Source organism: Bos grunniens, chromosome 27 (genome assembly GCF_055505025.1).
Source record: "Bos grunniens cultivar Pamir isolate PY7600 chromosome 27, Bosgru_T2T1.0, whole genome shotgun sequence".
Lineage (NCBI taxonomy): Eukaryota > Metazoa > Chordata > Mammalia > Artiodactyla > Bovidae > Bos > Bos grunniens.
The window spans coordinates 1,143,110-1,164,276 of NC_141191.1; the positions used below are offsets into that span (position 1 = coordinate 1,143,110).

At 39.8% G+C, this 21,167-nt stretch overlaps 1 long non-coding RNA gene across 1 annotated transcript in view; it reads right to left on the reverse strand.

Annotated features, from left to right (window-relative positions):
• LOC147343384 (uncharacterized) overlaps positions 1–21,167 on the reverse strand; it is a 35,678-nt gene that overhangs the window by 2,532 nt on the left and 11,979 nt on the right. The window contains exons 2-5 of the long non-coding RNA XR_015156079.1: positions 19,924–19,959; positions 13,639–14,064; positions 8,937–9,336; positions 1,903–2,067 (exon numbers count right to left, since the gene is read on the reverse strand). This is a non-coding gene — a long non-coding RNA (uncharacterized LOC147343384). The remainder of the gene's footprint in view (positions 1–1,902; positions 2,068–8,936; positions 9,337–13,638; positions 14,065–19,923; positions 19,960–21,167) is intronic.

Sequence of the window (21,167 nt, forward strand, 5' to 3'; positions counted from 1 at the left end):
TCATTAATTCTGAAAAGTACAAAATATTTGACCCATTAACAGAATAGATAATAATGAAAACTGATGACTTTTCTGTTAAGTAAACAAAAACTTTGTTCCCTTTACCCAAAGCCGTTTGAGACTTTTTTAAATGGCAAATGATGAAAAAATTTTAAATGCTTTTGTTTGCATATATTGAAATAACCAGACATCTTTTCTCTTTTATTCTGTGAATTACATGGACTGAGTTTTTAATATTATGCTAACCTTACTCTCCTTGGATACATCCCACTTGGTCATCATGTCTTATTCTTTTTTTATATCTTACTGGGTTTAATTTGCCAATTTTTTCTTTAATAGAAAAACTGAAATTTACTATAACAAACTACTCCCTAAAGAAATGAAATACTAAGCGACAAGGTGGCAATTTTCTTGTATCAGAACTATTCATCATCTTAAAATATGTGTGTGTTAGTTGCTCAGTCATGTCTGACTCTTTATGATCCTATGGACTGTAGCCCACCAGGCTCCTCCAACCATGGGGATTCTCCAGGCAAGAACACTGGAGTGGGTGGCCATTCTCTTCTCCAGAGGATCCTCCCGACCCAGGGATCAAACCTGCATCTCCTGCATTGCAGATGGATTCCTTACCATCTGAGCCACCAGGGAAGTGCATACATAGTTTCTGGAAAAAGAGTTATTGTTGAAGACCAAGTATTAAAATCAGTATTACATACAATACTCAAAACCTTTTTTCATTCTACAACCTGGTTGATCACTTTTCTCTCCTCTGTCCCAGAACAGCCCACGCGTCAGCTATTGAAGCCTTTCCCTGGCTATGAGTGATGTTGAATGAGAGTTAAGGAAAGCCTTGTGATAAAAGGAGTCATAGCTAGTGTAATTTTTAAAATAACTCTTCCACCACTGCACTTTACATTTTTCTTTTTAAAAGAAATTCTCATGAAGAACAGCCATCACTGAAATCAGAAAGACTGCTTTTATCATTGTAATTATAACAATATTAATTATGCAGTTTATTACTATATTAAATGTAGAGGGTTTCTACTTCAAGTAAACACAATAAAATGAAACGTAAATCAGCATGTTAAGAGCCAACTATTCATCTTTCAAAAGGATTCTCCAATTCAAAAAGGACTCACTGCAGCTTTTCTATAAATAAAAAAAATTCCCGTGGTTTTAAAAATAATTTTAAAATTGTAATTTACACATAATTTTCAGGAACTCTTCTATTATACAACACGATGCACAACTCTGCATGTATATAGATCATGCCATAAAGAAAAAGCTCATAAAAATTTCCCATAAGTTATCTAATTAACTGTGACTATAAGAACGAACATAAACATTGGTTACAATGCATAGAAAACCACTAGAAAAATTTATGCTCATACTATTTACTGTTTACAATTCTATGTAAGGACTTTACATTGCTAGATTCTAAAGTGAAAAGAACTTTAATATGCCCATTTTGCCCTTTCCTAATTACTAATTTTTTGCAAACTTTTCTTTATTAATGATAGAAACATAAACTTCAGTTTGCCTGGTAGAATCACAAAAAATTTGAATTAGTTAAGTAAAATTTGATGACCCATAGGTAATAAATACTGCACATTACCCACAGAATCCCAGTATCAGAATTGTGTAGTGTAGGCGTCAGAGACACAGAAATCCAGGAATCTGGAGAGAATGAGGAGCTCCAAGTCATAACCTGGGTGGAACTGTGGTTTGTGAGTGTCAGATGACTTTCAACTAACATGGATATCTTGAAAAGAGCTGTTAAGTTCTTAGAACAAGGGAATTTTGAAGTCATGGTATATTTCTTTTGAAACACTGGCCTTCTCCAACTTAGTTCTAGAATTCCTAAGTAGCTGATGTTAGTAATTCTTCTTTTCCCAAATTTACCTTGGGCTTGGTAACATGGAGTTCTTTCACCATTTGAATATAATGCTTCTTCCATACACCCTGCTCACAGGGAGTTGGGGAGACATTGATGTACCAGTTAAACCATAAACATTTTAGCATCCAGAGCTGATCCAGTTCAGTTAAATTCTTCCAATGCCAGCTCACCTGGAAAAACAATGTTAAAAAACTATTCAGTTTACATGTCCACTTCCTCTAGGTTTTGAGCCATCACCCTGGTACTGAGAGAACTTCTTTATTTTTTTTCTGGAGTGGGTTGCCATGCCCTCCTCCAAGGGATCTTCCTGACCCAGGAATCGAACCCACTTCTCTGCACTGCAGGCAGGTTCTTTACCACTGAGCCACTGGGGAAGTGGATTCATGGATTCATTCATGAACGAATCAGAGCAAACATAATTTTAACTAGATAAACCAGGCCTGGAATTCACAAGTAGTTTCTTTTTGGTCCTTTTCCTCCAAATCACAACCAAGTTACTTCTTACCTGAAGTGCTTCCTAACCAGGCAGGAAGTTTTTTTTTTTTTTTTAATTGGAGGATAATTACAACACTATGATGGTTTTGCCATACATTGGCCATAGGTATACATGTGTCCCCTCTAACCTGAACACCACTTCCACCTCCCTCCCCATCCCATCCCTCCAGGTTCTCACAGAGCACTGGCTTTGGGTACCCCTTTTTCTTTTCTTTTTTTTTAAAATGTTAATTCAGACAGAATCCAAATCAACTAATATTTATCGAGCACCTATTAACCATCCTCGTCACAACCTGAAAGGTAGTATAATTAATATTCTTTCCTTGCAAATGGGGAAACTAAGCTTCAGATAAGACTCTGGAACTTCCTAAAGATCTCTGGCTATGCCAAAGCCTTTGATTGTGTGGATCACAATAAACTGTGGAAAATTCTGAAAGAGATGGGAATACCAGACCACCTGACCTGACTCTTGAGAAACCTGTATGCAGGTCAGGAAGCAACAGTTAGAACTGGACATGGAACAACAGACTGGTTCCAAATAGGAAAAGGAGTACGTCCAGGCTGTATATTGTCACCCTGCTTAATTAACTTCTATGCAGAGTACATAATGAGAAACGCTGGGCTGGAGGAAGCACAAGCTGGAATCAAGATTGCCAGGAGAAATATCAATAACCTCAGATATGCAGATGACACCACCCTTATGGAAGAAAGTGAAGAAGAACTAAAGAGCCTCTTGATGAAAGAGGAGAGTGAAAAAGTTGGCTAAAGCTCAACATTCAGAAAACTAAGATCATGGCATCCGGTCCCATCATTTCATGGCAAAATAGATGGAGGAACAGTGGAAACAGTGGCTGATTTTATTTTTCTGGGCTCCAAAATTACTGCAGATGATGATTGAAGCCATGAAATTAAAAGATGCTTACTCCTTCGAAGGAAAGTTATGATCAACTTAGACAGCATATTAAAAAGCAGAGACATTACTTTGCCAACAAAGGTCCATCTAGTTAAGGCTATGGTTTTTCCAGTAGTCATGTATGGATGTGAGAGTTGGACTGTAAAGAAAGCTGAGCACTGAATAATTGATGCTTTTGAACTGTGGTGTTGGAGAAGACTCTTAAAAGTCCCTTGGACAGCAAGGAGATCCAACCAGTCCATCCTAAAGGAGATCAGTCCTGGGTGTTTATTGGAGGGACTGATGTTGAAGCTGAAACTCCATTACTTTGGCCACCTGATGCGAAGAGCTGACTCATTTGAAAAGACCCTGATGTTGGGAAAGATTGAAGGCAGGAGGAGAAGGGGACAACAGAGGATGAGATGGTTGGATGGCATAACCAACTCAATGGACATGGGTTTGGGTAAACTCCGGGAGTTGGTGATGGACAGGGAGGCCTGGCATGCTGTGATTCATGGGGTCACAAAGAGACACGACTGAGTGACTGAACTGAACTGAAGGATCTCTGGGAGTCTGCGTATGAACATTGTATGAAGGCTACAGAAACTCCAGTTGGCACATTGCTTATTTTTTTCATGATATGCTTCTATTTTCCCTCCATTCTTATGATTTAACTAAATATATAAAGGGAACACAATGACTAATACTATATTTGTGTGTCCTAAATAGCCTTTAAGATTCAATAGAGCATTAAGTATTTGTCCTGGGGACTTTCCTGGTGGTCTAGTGGCTAAGATTCTGTGCTTTCAGTGCAGGGGGCCAGGGTTTGATCCCTGGTTAGGGAACTGGATTCCACGTGCTGCAACTGACACCTGGTGCTGCCAAATTAGTGCATTTTTTAAAAAGTATTCTGTACATTCCATTTTCATAGCATTATGGTCAATCCTACATATCCAGCAAATGGTGGAGGTGACCCTATTATGTGTAGTAGTTTTTAAAATAATTTATTCCAGGTTTTAAATAAGTCTTAGTAGAAACTAGAGTCAAGTCCATATATAAAGTTCAGACTAGGCATTCCATGTCTCTTATCATGAATTGCAGAGATGGTAGCTAGTCTTCACATTCATTTCATCCTTGGAAAACTGGCCTCTTTTTCAAGGTTAACTCAATAATAAATAATGTTTGAATGCCCCCAAAAGGAGCAGAACACTCTGTAATGGAACTCGCTACCCATCCATCTGTTTATCTATCTGTCTCTCTTCCTCCCTCTTTCTATCCATTGTGTATGGAGTTTCTATTACATCCAGGATTATTTTATGAAGATAAGACATGTAGGGGAGAGGGAAGCAGAAGTGGGGCACAATTAGGAGAAACAGTAGGTTCAGGATCTAGATGGAGGAAAAGGTTTAGAGGATCTCATACAACACTGCAGGCAGAAACAGAGATCACAACCACTTTGTGCAACCCAGAATGAAACTTCACTGCCCTTAATCCTCATATGGTTAATTAATTCAATCAAGATGTGGGGTTTGGGAAGGAGGGGATGGGGAGAAAGTTTTTCTCAACTCTCATCTTTTTCCTCTTTTGACTTAGATCGGTTTAGACCTGGGTAGTTAAGTTGGGGTTCCCCCCTGCACTGGGGATAGATAAAATTTTGCTTTGTTTTTGATTTTTGCTGCTTTTTGTTTGTTTAAAACTAAACAGGAATGAGGAAAGTTGAGGGTAGGTAAGCTCTTTCAAAACTGTAAGACAACCCCCACCACATTTTTAAACAGCTCAAAGCTCATCTTGGTGCAGTGACTTTATTGTTTACTTTAAATCTAGCTAAAGAACAATTGCCTCACAGTCAGTTCTGGGAAATAAAATACAATGCTGAAATCTACCAAGATTGACATATGGTACACATAGATGATAAGATTATCTATTTCGTATCACATCTCCCTGGAATGATAACATTCTCATTGTGAAAAGCATGGAAAATTCTGAGAAACCTGAAGAAAAACAATACCCAGAACCCTGTCAATTAGAGATGACCAACCATTATCAACAAGCTGGTAGAGTTATTTTCCTTTCTGTTTTTCAGGTATATATGAAAGCAAAATCGGGAAACTGCATGCAATTTAAATTAATGCTTTCTTCATTTTACACATAATAAGCATCTCTGTTCTTCCAAAACATGTTTTCTTATGACTGCCTAATAGTTCATTATATGGCGGAATGATACTCTATTACTGGGCATTTAAAACACTATGCTTTTTAAAAAAAAAAAACAAATTGTTTCAATTTTAGAATAATATGTGTACATCAATACTAAATTCAAAGATACCAAGGGGCACACTGTAAAAAAAGTAAAAGAAAAAAAGCCTCTCATCCTTGTCATCTAGCCACTCATTTCCCTCCCTGAATGTAACCATTGTTACTGGCTTCTTGTGTGCCATTGAGAAGAGCAACAAATATGGATACATTCTTTTATTCTTCCAAAGTGGTAGGATAATTCTGCACCTTAGTTGTTTTATTGATGACATATTGAGGAGACAGTTGCAACCAGTCTGTTATTAGCAGACATTTCCACTGTTTCCAGCCTTTTGCTGCTACAATGATGCAATATTCTTCAGTTCAGTTCAGTTCAGTCGCTCAGTCGTGTCCGACTCTTTGCAACCCCATGAATCCCAGCATGCTAGGCCTCCCTGTCCATCATCAACTCCCGGAGTTCACTCAGACTCACGTCCATCGAGTCAGTGATGCCATCCAGCCATCTCATCCTCTGTCGTCCCCTTCTCCTCCTGCCCCTAATCCCTCCCAGCATCAGAGTCTTTTCCAATGAGTCAATTCTTCGCATGAGGTGGCCAAAGTACTGGAGTTTCAGCTTTAGCATCATTCCTTCCAAAGAAATCCCAGGGTTGATCTCCTTCAGAATGGACTGGTTGGATCTCCGTGCAGTCCAAGGGACTCTCAAGAGTCTTCTCCAACCCACACTTCAAAAGCATCAATTCTTCGGTGCTCAGCCTTCTTCACAGTCCAACTCTCACATCCATACATGACCACAGGAAAAACCATAGCCTTGACTAGACGAACCTTTGTTGGCAAAGTAATGTCTCTGCTTTTGAATATGCTATCTAGGTTGGTCATAACTTTCCTTCCAAGGAGTAAGCGTCTTTTAATTTCATGGCTTCAATCATCATCTGCAGTGACTTTGGAGCCCCCCAAAATAAGTCTGACACTGTTTCCACTGTTTCCCCATCTATTTCCCATGAAGTGATGGGACCGGATGCCATGATCTTTGTTTTCTGAATGTTGAGCTTTAAGCCAACTTTTTCACTCTCCTCTTTCACTTTCATCAAGAGGCTTTTGAGTTCCTCTTCACTTTCTGCCATAAGGGTGGTGTCATCTGCATATCTGAGGTTATTGATATTTCTCCCGGCAATCTTGATTCCAGCTTGTGCTTCTTCCAGTCCAGCGTTTCTCATGATGTACTCTGCGTATAAGTTAAATAAGCAGGGTGACAATATACAGCCTTGATGTACTCCTTTTCCTCTTTGGAACCAGTCTGTTTTTCCATGTCCAGTTCTTACTGTTGCTTCCTGACCTGCATATAGATTTCTCAAGAGGCAGTCAGGTGGTCTGGTATTCCCATCTCTTTCAGAATTTTCCACAGTTTATTGTGATCCACACAGTCAATGGCTTTGGCATAGTCAATAAAGCAGAAATAGATGTTTTTCTGGAACTAATTTTGCATGTGTTGAAGTATACCCATCAGACAAATTCCAAGAAGTGGAACTACTGACCAAAGGTAGTCTTATTTTTCTTAATTAAAAAAATTTAAAAAGTTTTTAGCCATGTCTCATGGCATGCAGGATCTCAGTTCCCCGACCAGGGCTCAAACTCACACCCTTGGTAGTGAAAGTCACTGGATCGCCAGGGAATGTCCAGGAATCTTTATTTAAAAATTGAGTACTACCAAATTGCTCTCCTTAGTGTTTGCATCAATTTATCTATGAAGGTGCAACATATGAAGGTTCTTGTTTCCCCTCACCCCTAATAATATAAAATGTTATCATTAAAAAAGAAACTAAAAAAAGAAAAAAAGAAACAATCTATCTGATCACAAACGATGGCATGAAAATGAGGCTAAGTATTTTATCTATTTTAGAAACATCTGCTTTTCTTTCTGTGAACTATTTGTCCACTTCCTTTGCTCATTTTTCTGCTAGGCTTTGCTTTTTTTTTCTTGTTAATGTAGATTTATAGTCATTCTTTAAAAAATAAGAAAATTACCCTTTTGCTGGCAATATGTTTTTTCCCCTGTTTAATTTTTTTTGGCCACACTGCAGCAGCTTGTGGGTTCTTAGTCTCCCGGCCAGGGGTTGAACCTGAGCCCTCATCAGTGAAAGCACTGAGTCCTAACCACTCCCAGGGAGTTCCCTCCTGTTTACTGTCTGTATTTATTTACAGTTTTCTTCTCTATGGAGAAAATTTTAATTTTTATAATCACAACTCAAAATCTTGCTTTCTTTATTTATAAAGCATATATAATATATATACAAAATATATAAAAAAATAAAGATTTTAAGTTATACATTTTCTTTTGAGGCTCTGAATATTATAGATTACTCACAAAGTCTTCCTTCCCTAGATTTCCTTTAATTACATTTTTTTCCACTTTAGTCATGCCTGGTGGCTTACAGGATCTTAGTTCCCCAAACAGGGATTAAACTTCTGCCCTCAGCAGTGAAAGAGCAGAGAGTTAACCACTGGACCAGGGAATTCCCTCTTTTGAGTAGGGAATGGTTTTCCATAATTTCATATCAATCTTTTATCCTTCTAGAATTTTTTTCCAGATACTGCCCGGTTGTCCCAACACCAATTATTAAATATGTCATCTATCTTACTGCATTCATTTTCTTAATTTTTTTTCATTTTCTTAATTTTAAAAACTAAAGTTACCCTGTGAATGCACAGTAACAGGTAATTTCTGGTCTTTCTAGACTATGAATGGAGAAGGCAATGGCACCCCACTCCAGTACTCTTGCCTGGAAAATCCCATGGATGGAGGAGCCTTGTAGGCTGCAGTCCATGGGGTCGCTAAGAGTCGGACATGACTGAGCAACTTCACTGAGCGACTTCAGTTTCACTTTTCACTTTTATCCATTGGAGAAGGAAATGGCAACCCACTCCAGTGTTCTTGCCTGGAGAATCCCAGGGGCAGGAGAGTCTGTTGGGCTGCTGTCTATGGGGTTGCACAGAGTCGAACATGACTGAAGCAACTTAGCAGCAGCAGCAGCAGCTAGACTATGAAAAGAAGTCAACAAAATGACTATCAATTTTATATCTTAAAAAATATACTTGAAAAAAAATATACTTGAATACACCATGGAATTACTTGTAAGAAAATAATGGTCAGATGCTTTTCCAACCTGTGAGCACATTTGCCTACTCTGAACTCCTTTAGTCTCACATGCTTCTGTATTTATCACATTAGCACCTTATTTCATGCTTTTCTATTTATGAATGGCCTGCACTCTACACTTTAAGTTTTACTATGGTCCTCTGCTGTGCAATATAAGACTATTCTGATGATGAACCATTATATACATGTGTATGTATTTCCCCAACTGGCTAGTACTATTTTACGGACACTTAGCGATGGCTTACTTTTTCTCCCCGTTGAGCACTAAGTGCACAGCCAGACACAAAGAGATGGGGCCAATCCAAACTGTGCAAACGAAACACGGTGAGCGTCTTGTTGGTGCTCGGTTTTGTATGCGTGCTTTCTTTCTTTTTCTTCAAGGTTCAGTGTTTTCTAGGCTGTCTTTACAAAACACCAAACACTGCTTCTTTATCTGTACCTGTGCACAATGACAAAGGCTTCGGGGTCCAGGAAAGAAAAGATGTATAAAGAAAACACCTTTGGGAGCTTGGTAGTAAAATCCAGAGCTTCTGCTGGAATTTTCTCCTGAAGCTTTCGACAGCAGAACGTTTGCTATGACAGGGAGCAGTGTTCTAACAGGACTGTCAGGATTCTTCTCCTCTGAGTGTCCATCCATTTGTCAAACTGGAAAAAAAAAAAAACAACAAACAAACCAAAAAAAAAAAAAAAAAAGCTCCAGGTTTAGTCTGACAAGAGAGACGCATTATGAAAGAGATAAAGAACTGCATAGAAAGTGAGTTTAGTAACTTATTCTTAACGAATTGCATGCATTTCTTTCCCTAGCAAGTACACCCCATGTTTTTCCACGTACCTGTTCTTTCTCACATGTGTGTGTGTGAGCCCAATCAAGGCCGGTGTGGACATAGACATGCACTTGACCTCAAAACTTGGAGTTACAGAAAAATTTGGGAGCTGGTCATAGGCGTAAACTGAGAATATATACAGACTTGTAAAATGTAGATCTTTAACTTCTGTTGGGGCTATATCCCAATTAATCCATCATAAGTCAAAAGTATCATAAATTAAAAATGCACATAATACACTTAACCTACCAAACATCCTAGCTTAGCCCAGTCTACCTTAACGTGCTCAGAACGCTTACATGAACCCTGATGCTCCTTACTGTTGTTTAGTCGCTCAGTCATGTCCAGCTGTTTTGCGACCCCATAGACTGTAGCTCAGCAGGCTCCTGTGTCCATGGGATTCTTCAGGCAAGAATACTGGAGTGGGTTGCCATGCCCTCCTCCATGGGATCTTCCTGACCCAGGGATTAAACCTGAGTCTCCTGCATTGATAGAAGTATTCTTTATCACTGAGCCACCAGGGAAGCCCTCACATGAACCTACAGTTGGGCAAAATCATCTACCACAAAGCCTATTTTAGAAGAAAGCATTGACTAGTTCATGTAATTTATTGACTACTACACCTGGAGAAGGGAATGGCAACCCACTCCAGTATTCTTGCCTGGAGAGTTCCATAGACAGAGGAGCCTAGTGGGCTACATTTCATGGGGTTGCACAGAGTTGAACACGACTGACTCAACTTAGCATGTATACAAGCACACTGAATGTGAAACCAGAATGGCTGTCTGGGTACTGATGGTTTTAAGTGTATTTGGCCTGTACTCTTGTGACCGAGTGGCTGACTGGGAGCTGTGGCTCACTGGCTGCCCAGCACCATAAATGAGTATCCTACTGCACATGGCTAGCCACCCCTCCCAAAAAAACCCAAATACAAAATTTTAAATATGGTGTCCACTGAACGTCTATCACTTTTGCATCACTGTAAAGCCAAAAAGTTGCTAAGCCAAAGCATCTTAAGCCACGGACTGTCTGTACAACCTTAAGAGAAGACACCTGGGCAGTCAGTCTCCCCCCACAGTTTACATCAGCTCATTAGTGATTAAAACTCCAGGACCAGAAACAAACCTTTGCATTCACAATTAGAGATAAGGCAATACAAGCAAATATCTCTGAGAAGGGGGAGTATATAGGGTTAAAGTCGTGTGTGTGTGTGTGTGTGTGTGTGTGTGTGTGTGTGTGTGTTCTCAGTCACTCACTCTTGTCTGACTCTTTGCTGAGCCTGCTAGGCTCCTCTGTCCATGGAATTTTCCAGGCAAGAATACTGGGATGAGGTGCCATTTCCTATTCCAAGGGATCTTCCCGACCCAGGGCTTGAACTTGTGTCTTTTGGGTCTCCTGCATTGGCAGGTGGATTCTTTACCACTAGCACCACCTGGGAAGCCCCAGTTAAAGTCCTGCTGCGCTGCTCACTTCAGTCGTGTCCAACTCTGTGCGACCCCATAGACGGCAGCCCACCAGGCTTCCCCATCCCTGGGATTCTCCAGGCAAGAACACTGGAGTGGGTTGCCATTTCCTTCTCCAATGCATGAAGGTGAAAAGAGAAAGTGAAGTCGCTCAGTTGTGTCTGACTCTTAGCGACCCCATGGACTGCAGCCTACCAGGCTTCCCTGCCCATGGGATTTTCCAGGCAAGAGTACTGGAGTGGGGTGCCATTGCTTTCTCCCAGTTAAAGTCCTACAAATATGTAAATGATTGATATGATTGGAAAGGAAAAGTTGATAGGAGGACCTGGAAAAGAAAAAGAAAGAGTGCCAGAGACAGGAAGTACATGCCAAAGCAATCTGGGGCATACCAAACAAACGCTTGGGTTACTTCACAATTTTCCCCAGTGATGACCCCAAACCAGTCCCAATATCAGTGACTGATCAAAGATGAGAGCGTGAGAGCTGGCCAAAATCAAAAGAAAGGTTCTTATGGGAACAGCTAGCAGCGGAAGGAGCTGTTGTCAGAGTCTAAATCTCTGTTTTTCTTCTTTAGTCCATTAGAGAAGAGAAAACAGGAAAGTTTGGGGCTACTTGTATTTTATACGCTATTGCATTTCACCAATAGATATTTGCTAGTTATTATAAGGTAATCAGAATTTAATAATACTTTAGTTTTAATCATAAAATACATTGACCACCTAAAAAGGCGTGAAAGTGAAAGTGAAGTCGTGTCCAACTCTTTGCGACCCCATCTTTGTGACTTTGGAGCCTATTAGGCTCCTCCGTCCGTGTGATTTTCCAGGCAAGAGTGCTGGAGTGGATTGCCATTTCCTTCTCCAGGGGATCTTCCCGACCCAGGAATCGAACCCAGGTCTCCCTCATTGCAGGCAGACACTTTTACTGTCTGAGCCACCAGGAAAGCCCTAAAAAAAAAAAAAAGGCATATAAAGTAAAAATGTATTTTACACCTTATGACAAGTCAACTTCTTTGTAATTATAGGATCTATTTTTTTTAATTAGCTGGAGTACTTCTTGATTAAAACCATTCACTGTGGGACTTCCTTGGAAGTCCAGTGGTTAAGAATCTGCCAGTGCAGTGGACATGGGTTCCATCCCTGGTCTGGGATGATTCCACCTGCTGCAAGGCAAGCAAGCCTGAGAGCCACAACTCCTGAGCCCACATGCCACAGCCCCTGAATCCCAAGCACCCTAGAGCCTGTGCTCTGCAACCAGAGAAGCCACTGCAGTAGGAAGACTGCATACTGCAAGTAGGGAGGAGTGGTCCCATGCTCACGACAACTAGAGAAAGCCTGCACACAGCAGCGAAGACCCAGCTCAGCCATAAACAAATAAATAAAAAGAATCTGCCTTCCAATGCAAGGGACTAAGGCTGATACCTGCTCGGGGAACTAAGAGCCCACATGCCACAACTGGAGAAAGCCTGTGTTGCAACAAAGACCCAGTGCAGCCAAACCAAAGATTTTTAAATAAAAACTATTCACTGTTACCAGATCTTTTCAGCGCTCATCAATCTCACTTTGGACACTATCATTCAAGGGGGAGGGGGGACTCCCAAATGAAAAAAAAAAAAACAAAAACCATCAGAAACCTTAACTTACAAATAAGTGAATAAAATGTATTCATGTATGAATGTTCCCAGATTTCCTCTCGGCCTGTTTCTGCACAGTCCATATTTCTAACTAACATAATATGAGACTTCTTTCCTTTGGGAATGGGTTATTAGAATGATAGAGAAGCCAGACCAGAGTGGTGAGGGCCAGGGGAAGGACCAGCCCATGATGCTGCGGTGATCTCTAAAACAAGGAGCCAGCTCGGGGCATATGGAGACAGGAGAGCTGCAGGGTTTTGGCGTGTAGGCAGTTTGTGGCGGTTCAGACTGTAACTGCCTTTCCAGCAGTTATACAGTGTGAGAGAAACTGGGAAATGAAGAAAGGGGATCTGGTAAGTAGTGTTATGAGTTCTGAATTGAATCCCCCGTGATTTTTCTTTGAGAGACAACATGAAAATTGGTATTCATCTTTAAAATTACTTTGGGCAGTGCTACGTGCTACTCTGTAGAAACTGAGCTACGTGGGGACCCAGGATGATTAGGGAAGAAATTTTTATGGGATATAATTATCACTACAGTAAATCAGAAATAACCCCAAACGCCTCACAATAGTGAATCAGCTTAGCAACATGATAAGAGAAAATATGGCATTAAGGATGCATGGGGGCTTTGGGAGTGAGGCCATTCAGAGTCTCACTAAGAATCTCTTAATTTCTTCCTTTATACATTGATTGAATAATTATATCTAAATTTAGAGTTACTGGGAAGATTAAATAAATGAAAATATGTATAAAATTCCTAAAAGAGTGTATGACTCATTGTACTCATGGTAGCTAATATTATAAACAGTGGTCCCCAAACTGTTTGGCACCAGGGACCAGTTTCGTAGAAGAGAATTTTTCCATGGACTGGGGGAACAGGCAGGGAGGGATGGCTTTGGGGTGATTCAAGCGCATTACATTTTGTTGTAGTTCAGTCGCTCAGTCATGTATGACTCTGCAACTCCATGGGCTGCAGCATGCCAGACTTCCCTGTCCTTCGCCATCTCCTGGAGCTGGCTCACACTCACCTCCATTGGGTCAGTGATGTTTTCCTACCCTCTGGTCCTCTGTCGTCCCCTTCTCCTCCTGCCTTTAATCTTTCCCAGCATCAGTCTTTTCTGATGAGTCAGCTCTTCGCATCTGGTGGCCCAAGTATGGAGTTTCAGCTTCAGCATCAGTCCTTCCAATGAATATTCAGGACTGACTTCCTTTAGGATTGACTGGTTTGATCTCCTTGCAGTTCAAGGGACTCTCAAGAGTCTTCTCCAACACCACAGTTCAAAAGCATCAATTCTTCATCGCTCAGCCTTCTTTCTGGTTCAACTCTCACATCCATACATGACTACTGGAAAAACTACAGCATTACATTTATTGTGCACTTTATTTCTAATGTGATGCCACTGCTGATCTGATGAGAGGTACCAATGGGTCTGTGGCCCAGAGGTTGGGGACCCCTGTTAGAAAATATCATAGTGATGTTAAAAATAATAAGCATGAGGGGTAAATCATTAGATATACAATAATTAAATTACAAAGCATAAAGTTACCATGTTTGTACATTAACAAGGACAGGAAGCACATTTGCAAGGATTGAGGTCAGCTCAATTATTGTCATGGATGCCCAGAAGAAGAGAACAGGCTCAGACTGAAGAACAGTGATTTAGAATGAATATAAAAGAACATTAGGATTATAAAGCGCTGAAGAAATCTATAAAAGAAAACATTCAAACCTTTTCCTCTAAAGATTAAAAAGATAATTACATTGGTTTCTCATTTATTTCCCTTATTATAGCAGTCAAAGATAATTTATATTTGGCTTTGATAGGTGTTCTTTGCCTTGGGGGTTTCTCCTTTCTAGTTTCTAATCTATTTAGTCTAATAGAAAATGAATTTGCATTCCTTGAACTTCTACCGGTTGAAGGTGGGTAGATGACTGATAAGAATGCTTAACAACTGGGGCAAATCCCCTTGGAATTTAAAAGGTGCTGGGAATAATCCAAGAAGTAGATAATCCATGGAAGAATTAACTGTACATGAATTTGGTAATCGCCCAGTATCTTTCTCTTTTTTAAAAAAATTTCTGAATTGAAGCATTGTTATTTTACAATGTTTTAGGTATCTAGCATAGTGATTTATATATGTACACACACACACACACACACACACATTCTGTTTTAGATTCTTTTCCACTGTCGGTTATTATAAGATATTGGATATAGTTCCTTGTGCTATATGGTAGGTTCCTGGGTTTTTTTCAAATATATTATATATATATAGTACTATATATATCTGTCCCACATCTCTTGCTTCAGCTCTTCAAGAAAAAAGAGCCATACCATCACAGCCAGGGATCTAATGTGTGAGACAGGGGAGCAGCTAGGACCGTTTTCTTATCCTAGTACCATGTATGATACCTCATTTTACAGTTAGCTCCTTTTTAATATTAATATCATATAATTAGTATACGACATTGTGCTATATTATTTTATGCTATACTATCTTATATGGCCATCACTGGTGACTCAGTGGAGAAGAATACGCCTGCCAAGCAGGAGACAGGGGGTCAATCCCTGGGTCAGGAAGATCCCTTGAAGAAGGAAATGGCAACTGGCTCCAGTATTCTTGCTTGGGAAATCACATGGACAGAGGAGCCTGGTGGGTTTACAGTCCACGGGGTCGCAAAAGACTCAGACACGACTTAGTGACTAAACAGCAACAATACTATCTTATACCATAATTATATTTTATAGTTACTTTTAATGCCTTTCGGGATTTCTTGACAATAGGACTGTGAAAATCCCATTTTCAGAGTAGTTGTTACAAGGATTCTTGCTGCACTTTCAAGATGTGAGGACCATTGCTAGGGCATCAACGCCACTTATCTCACACCAAATGGCAAGGAAAGGAAAGTTCTCAGGCAGTGAGGTCAAGATGAAGGAAAAGGCTTGTTTATCTTTTTGCTTTTTGGGCTTCACTGGTGGCTCAGCTGGTAAAGAATCTGTCTGCAATGCAGGAGACCTGGGTTTGATCCCTGGGTTGGGAAGATCTCCTGGAGAAGGAAATGGCAACCTACTCCAATATTCTTGCTTGGAAAATCCCATGGACAGAGAAACTTGGCGGGCTACAGCTCATGGGGTCGCAAAAGAGTCAGACACGACTGAGCATGCACACATGGCTAAATATAAAATACTTTTTGGATTGTCTATCATTGAATAGGTTTCACATTACATCTTGCCCCTTACTATCCAGATTGGTTTTAAAAGTGACTTTACTTCTAATATGAGATTGAGCTTTAAAGCCAACACTTGACTCCTACAATGAAAATCCCAAGTAATGCTAAGTTTAAAAACCAGTATCCTTGGGCTTCCCTGGTGGCTCAGTGGTAAAGAATCTACCTGCCAACGCAGGTAACGTGGGTTTGATCCCTGATCTGGGAAGATTCTACATGCAGCGGAGCAACTAAACCCGTGTGCCACAACTACTGAGCCTGTGTTGATCCCACGTGCCACAACTTAAATGAAAAGGCTCTAGAGCCCAGTCTCTGCAACAAGAGAAGCCCTGACAATGAGAAGCTTGCACACCACAACTAGAGAAAAGCCTGTGCAGCGAGGAAGACTCACAGCCATAAATAAAGGAAAATTTAAAAAAAAAAACTTGTATTCTTGCTTCTCTCCTTTTTTATTGAAAATGCATTCCTTATGCTATCAATCTGTTATATTGTTCATAAAACACACAGACAAATAAAGCCTAAAATGGAGAGAGAAAACTGAATAAAAATAAACTGGAAATATTCCCTTCAAACTTAATTCCTGTGGCTTTCATGGAGGTATAAAGATTACCATATGATCTAGTGAATTTATGGAATAAGTTTGTTGTTTGGCAAAAGAGAAAAACTAGTATCATTTATTCATTTAGAAAATATTTATTAAATGCCTGATAACATCAAGCAATGTACAACAAGGAGCATGGTAAAACCATGCCTGACCCTGTAGTTTGGCTGATTGGAGTAGAGAGATAATTAGTGATCTTTGCAAATATCAGTGACCTTTGAAATATATGCTTCTATTAGTTATGGTAAAAGAAAAGAATTAACGAGATCTTTTTAAAAGTTTGAAGACCTTGAATTTTATCCAGGGTGATATTTAAAATGTTTAACAACTGGCAATGCTACCAACCAATCAAAGTAGACAGAGGCTGGTCAGCCATACCAATGAATTCTGCCTGAACATTAGCCCTGGTTTTATTAATTTAGGGATTTCCATCCATAGTAAGTAGAATGAAAATGCAAATATAGTCATTTTAAATACGTCCCTTTTTATTTTATCTATTTGCTTTTTTTATAAGTCTCTTTTTTAAGTTGTTGGTAACAAAGTTAGTTTAAAAACACAAATACAATATGAGAAAAACTTAGCTAGATTTTAAATTTCGGGTATTTCTCATTTTGCCATTTTTAGTGAATTTATTTTATAAAATTTTATTATTATTTTGAATAGATATTACCTTCACATGATTAAAAACATTTAATGATTAAAAATTCAAAAGACACAAAAGGCTCTCCAGCTAAGAGTCTCTTCCACCCTTTAGACAGTTTTCCTGTCTGAAGGAAATCAATATTGCCCCTTTTCTTGTAAAAGTAAAAGTAAAGTGAAGTCGATCAGTCATGTCCAACTCTTTGCGACTCCAAGACTGTAACTTGCCAGGCTCCTCTGTCCATGGGGTTTTCCAGGCAAGAATACTGGAATGGGTTGCCATTTCTTTCTCTAGGGGATATGTAAAGTCTTCCAGAAACATTGTGTACATGACTTTTTTTTCCTTCTTTAGGTTAGTAAATATCTTTAGACTGGAGCTTGTAGACCAGCACAGAAAAGAAGTGGTGACTAAATCAGACAAACAAGAACAGTAAGATACAGAGCTTTATGATGGATTGAATGTTTATGTCACCCCTAATTCCTAAATTGAAACCCTAACCCTGTGGTAATGACCCAGGGAGGTGGGTGGGGCCTTTGAGAGGATTAGGTCGTGAGGGAGAGCATTCACATATGGGATTGCGAGCACCCATGCTCAGTCGCTCAGTTGTGTCTGACTCTTTGCGACCCCATGGATTGTAGCCCGCCAGGCTTCTCTGTTGATGGGATTTCCCAGGCAAGAATACTGGAGTGGGTTGCCACTTCTATTCCAAGGGATCTTCCTGACCCAGAGAGCGAACCAGAGTTTCCTGATTGGCAGCGGATTCTTTACCACTGAGCCACCAGGGAAGCCCTCATGAATGGGTTTAGTGTCCTTTATTAAAGAGACTACAGAGTGACCTTTAGCCCTTTTGTCATGTGAAGACACATGGAGAGTCTCTGAGCCAGAAAGCAGGTTCCCAGCAGACACTGAGTCTGCTAGCACCTTGATCTTGGACTTTCCAGCCTCTAGAACTAAGAGAAATATTTTCTGCTGTTTATAAGCCCCCGCCCCCACCAGTGTTTTGTTATAGCACCTGGAATGGACTAAGACATACGGGAAAATGAATCTCAGTAATTCACAGGGTAGGCTTTTCTGTCTACTGCTGTATTCTGGGGCAAAGATGGTCCCTTAAAAGGAAAGAAGGCTTTGACTGTATGCTTTAAAGATGGACTATTTCAAGTTCATTATATACATCTAGACTTAAAGAAATCAAAGCATAATTTTTTAAAAGGCATCCTGATTTATTTTTTTAAATTAAGGTACAATTCATACACCACCCCACCCAGCATTTTCATATATTCACAAGGCTGTAAAGCCAGCACTACTGTCTAATTTCAGAACGTTTTCATTACCCCCCCAAATAAAGTCCATACCCATTACAGTCAGTCACTCCTCCCCTGCTCCCTGGCCCCTAGAAACCACTCATCTATTTTCTGTCTGTATGGATTTGTCTATTTTGAATATGTCATATAAATGGAATCATATGCTAGATGGCTTCGGTGTCTGGTTTCTTTCACTCAGCATACTATGTTCAAAGTTTATGTTGTAGCATATATCAGTACTTCATTCTTTTTTCTTGCCCGTGCTTTTTAAAATTTAACCATTTTTAAGTGTACAGTTCAGTGACATGATACACACTCACACTATTGTGCAACATCCCCACATCCATCTGCAGAACTGTTTTTAAAACTCAAGCTGAAACTCTGTTAAACAACGTCCCTATTTCTTCGTAACCTCTATTTTACTTTCTTTCTCTGTGAATTTGCCTATTCTAAGAACTTCATAAAAGTGGAATCAAACAATATTGGTGCTTCTGTGTCTGGTTTATTTCACCTAGCACAATGTCTTCAAAGTTCATTCATGAGTAGCTTGAAACGGAACTGCCTTTCACTTTAAGGCTGAGTACTATTCTGTTGTTTGGCTAGACCCCGTTTTGTTTATCCATTTCTCACCAAGTGGACGTTTGGGTGTTTACATATTTGATGATTATGAATAATGCCACTGTGAACGTTAGTGTACACATTTTTGTATGATCATGTTTCCAGTTCTCTTGGGTGGAAGAGACTCTCAATGAGACTGTAGAGGAATTTAATGAGCAATACACATTAGCCAGAGATGGATAGAGTAAGTCCCCTCATACAAACATTTGAGTTTCAAACTTTCAAAGATGCGAATGTGTCTTTGCATGTCCAATCACATTAGTACGTGTGTCTGGCGTGCACGGTCATGTGTGTCCATCCTCTACAGGTGGCTGTGCTTTTGTGTACTTTACAGTACAGTAGAGTAGTTTTTTAATTTCAAGCCCAGGATGTCTGGAAGCAAGCTTACAAACAGCAGGTGTACCCAGTTGTGTTAGTTGGGTACCGAGGCTGACTGTGTTGGATTTACGATCAAATGGGACCTATGAATTCGCTTTTGGAATGGAACTCATTCATGCAGAGTGGACTTACTGTACTTTGATCATGGACAATGGTCATTGAGACCGTGTTTCCTTTGAGGAAGTGTGAAAGTAACTTAGATATGGATATATAGATTTGTATACATTCCTTTGTTAATGTTCTTTTTCATTATGGTTTATTCCAGGATACTAGATATAGTTCCCTGTGCTATACAGTAGGACCTTGTTGCTTAGCCATTCTAAATGTAATAGCTTGCATCTACCAACCCCAAACTCCCGGTCTGTCCTGCTCCCTCCTCTCCTCCCGCTTGGCAACCACAAGTCTGATCTCTACGTCTGTGAGTCTGTTTCTGTTTTGAGGGTAGGTTCATTGGTGCCACAGTTTAGATTCCACATATAAGTGATATTCATATGGTGTTTGTCTTTCTCTTTCTGACTTAGAATCAAGTATACTTTAAATAGTTACCCATTTTCCAAGCAGAGCTCTTCTTGCTTCAAATACCTACAATTAAAAAAAAAGATGTAATGATTTCATATTTTGTGGTTCAAAATACCCATTAAAAAGACATCATTAGGACTTCCCTGATGGTCCAGTGGTTAAATATCTGCCTGCCAATGCAGGGGACATTGGCTCAATCCTTTGTTCCAAAAGATTCCACATGCCTAGGTGCAACTGAGCACAAGTGCTACAGGAACTGAAGCCTGCATGCCCTAGAGCCCTGCTCCCCAACAAGAGAAGCCACCATAATGAGAAGCCTGCTCACTGCAGCCAGAGAGTGGCCCCTGCTTGCCAAAACTAAAGAAAGCCCATGCACAGCAATGAAAACCCAGCACAGTCAAAAATAAAATAAATAAAATTTTAAAAAGACATCATTAAAGGATCAATCACTAAATATTGCCAGTCTTTCCATTTTATCAACTGAGTATAAAGAGACAGATTTTGTACCTGAAAGGGTAACTTTATTTATAACTTGGGCAAACTTTCCTTTTTCTCAGTTTCTCCATGTGAGACAATTCATCTTAGAGAATAAATAATTTTTTAAAGGCAAGAAATAAGAAAAGAATGGAACTATAAAGTGAAATCATTTTTGGAATATGAAAGGCGATGACAAAACTGACAAAGGAAAAATAGGAAAACGGACAACCTCCCTCCAAATATTTCAGCATGACTAGTATTAGAACTTGTGAAATTTATGAGTGAGTAGCTCTGTTTTTTTATTTCATGAGTTCACATACCAGTGGGTGTACATTACATATATGTTTGCATATGTGCACCTCTGGGCTTATAGCTCAGTGTTTATCTGTATAGGTTTGTTGTTATATACCATCGACGACAGAAACTATGTCTTATTCACCTTGACTTCTCCACTGCAGAGTGCTGTATGTGGCATATTACAAGTACTCAAGCTTGCTGGAAGGAATGAATATGCTTGTGACAATGAATATCCTTTGGATGTATCGCTACCATGTGAGTGTATTTACATATTAGTGGAGAGGTGTTTTCCTGAGCTTCAGTCACTTGTGTGTCTATCTGAATGGGTGAGGAAGGGACAACTCGAGTGAGAAGGTTTGGCAGAGGAGGGCAAGCTGGAGCCAGGAAGCAAGAGACAGCAGGTAACAGGTGTGACTGTCTCTCTGGCACCCACCCTGTGCTCTGTGGGCTTTCAAAATCGGGCTCCATGTTTTCCCTTCCTCCTGGCACTTTCTAAA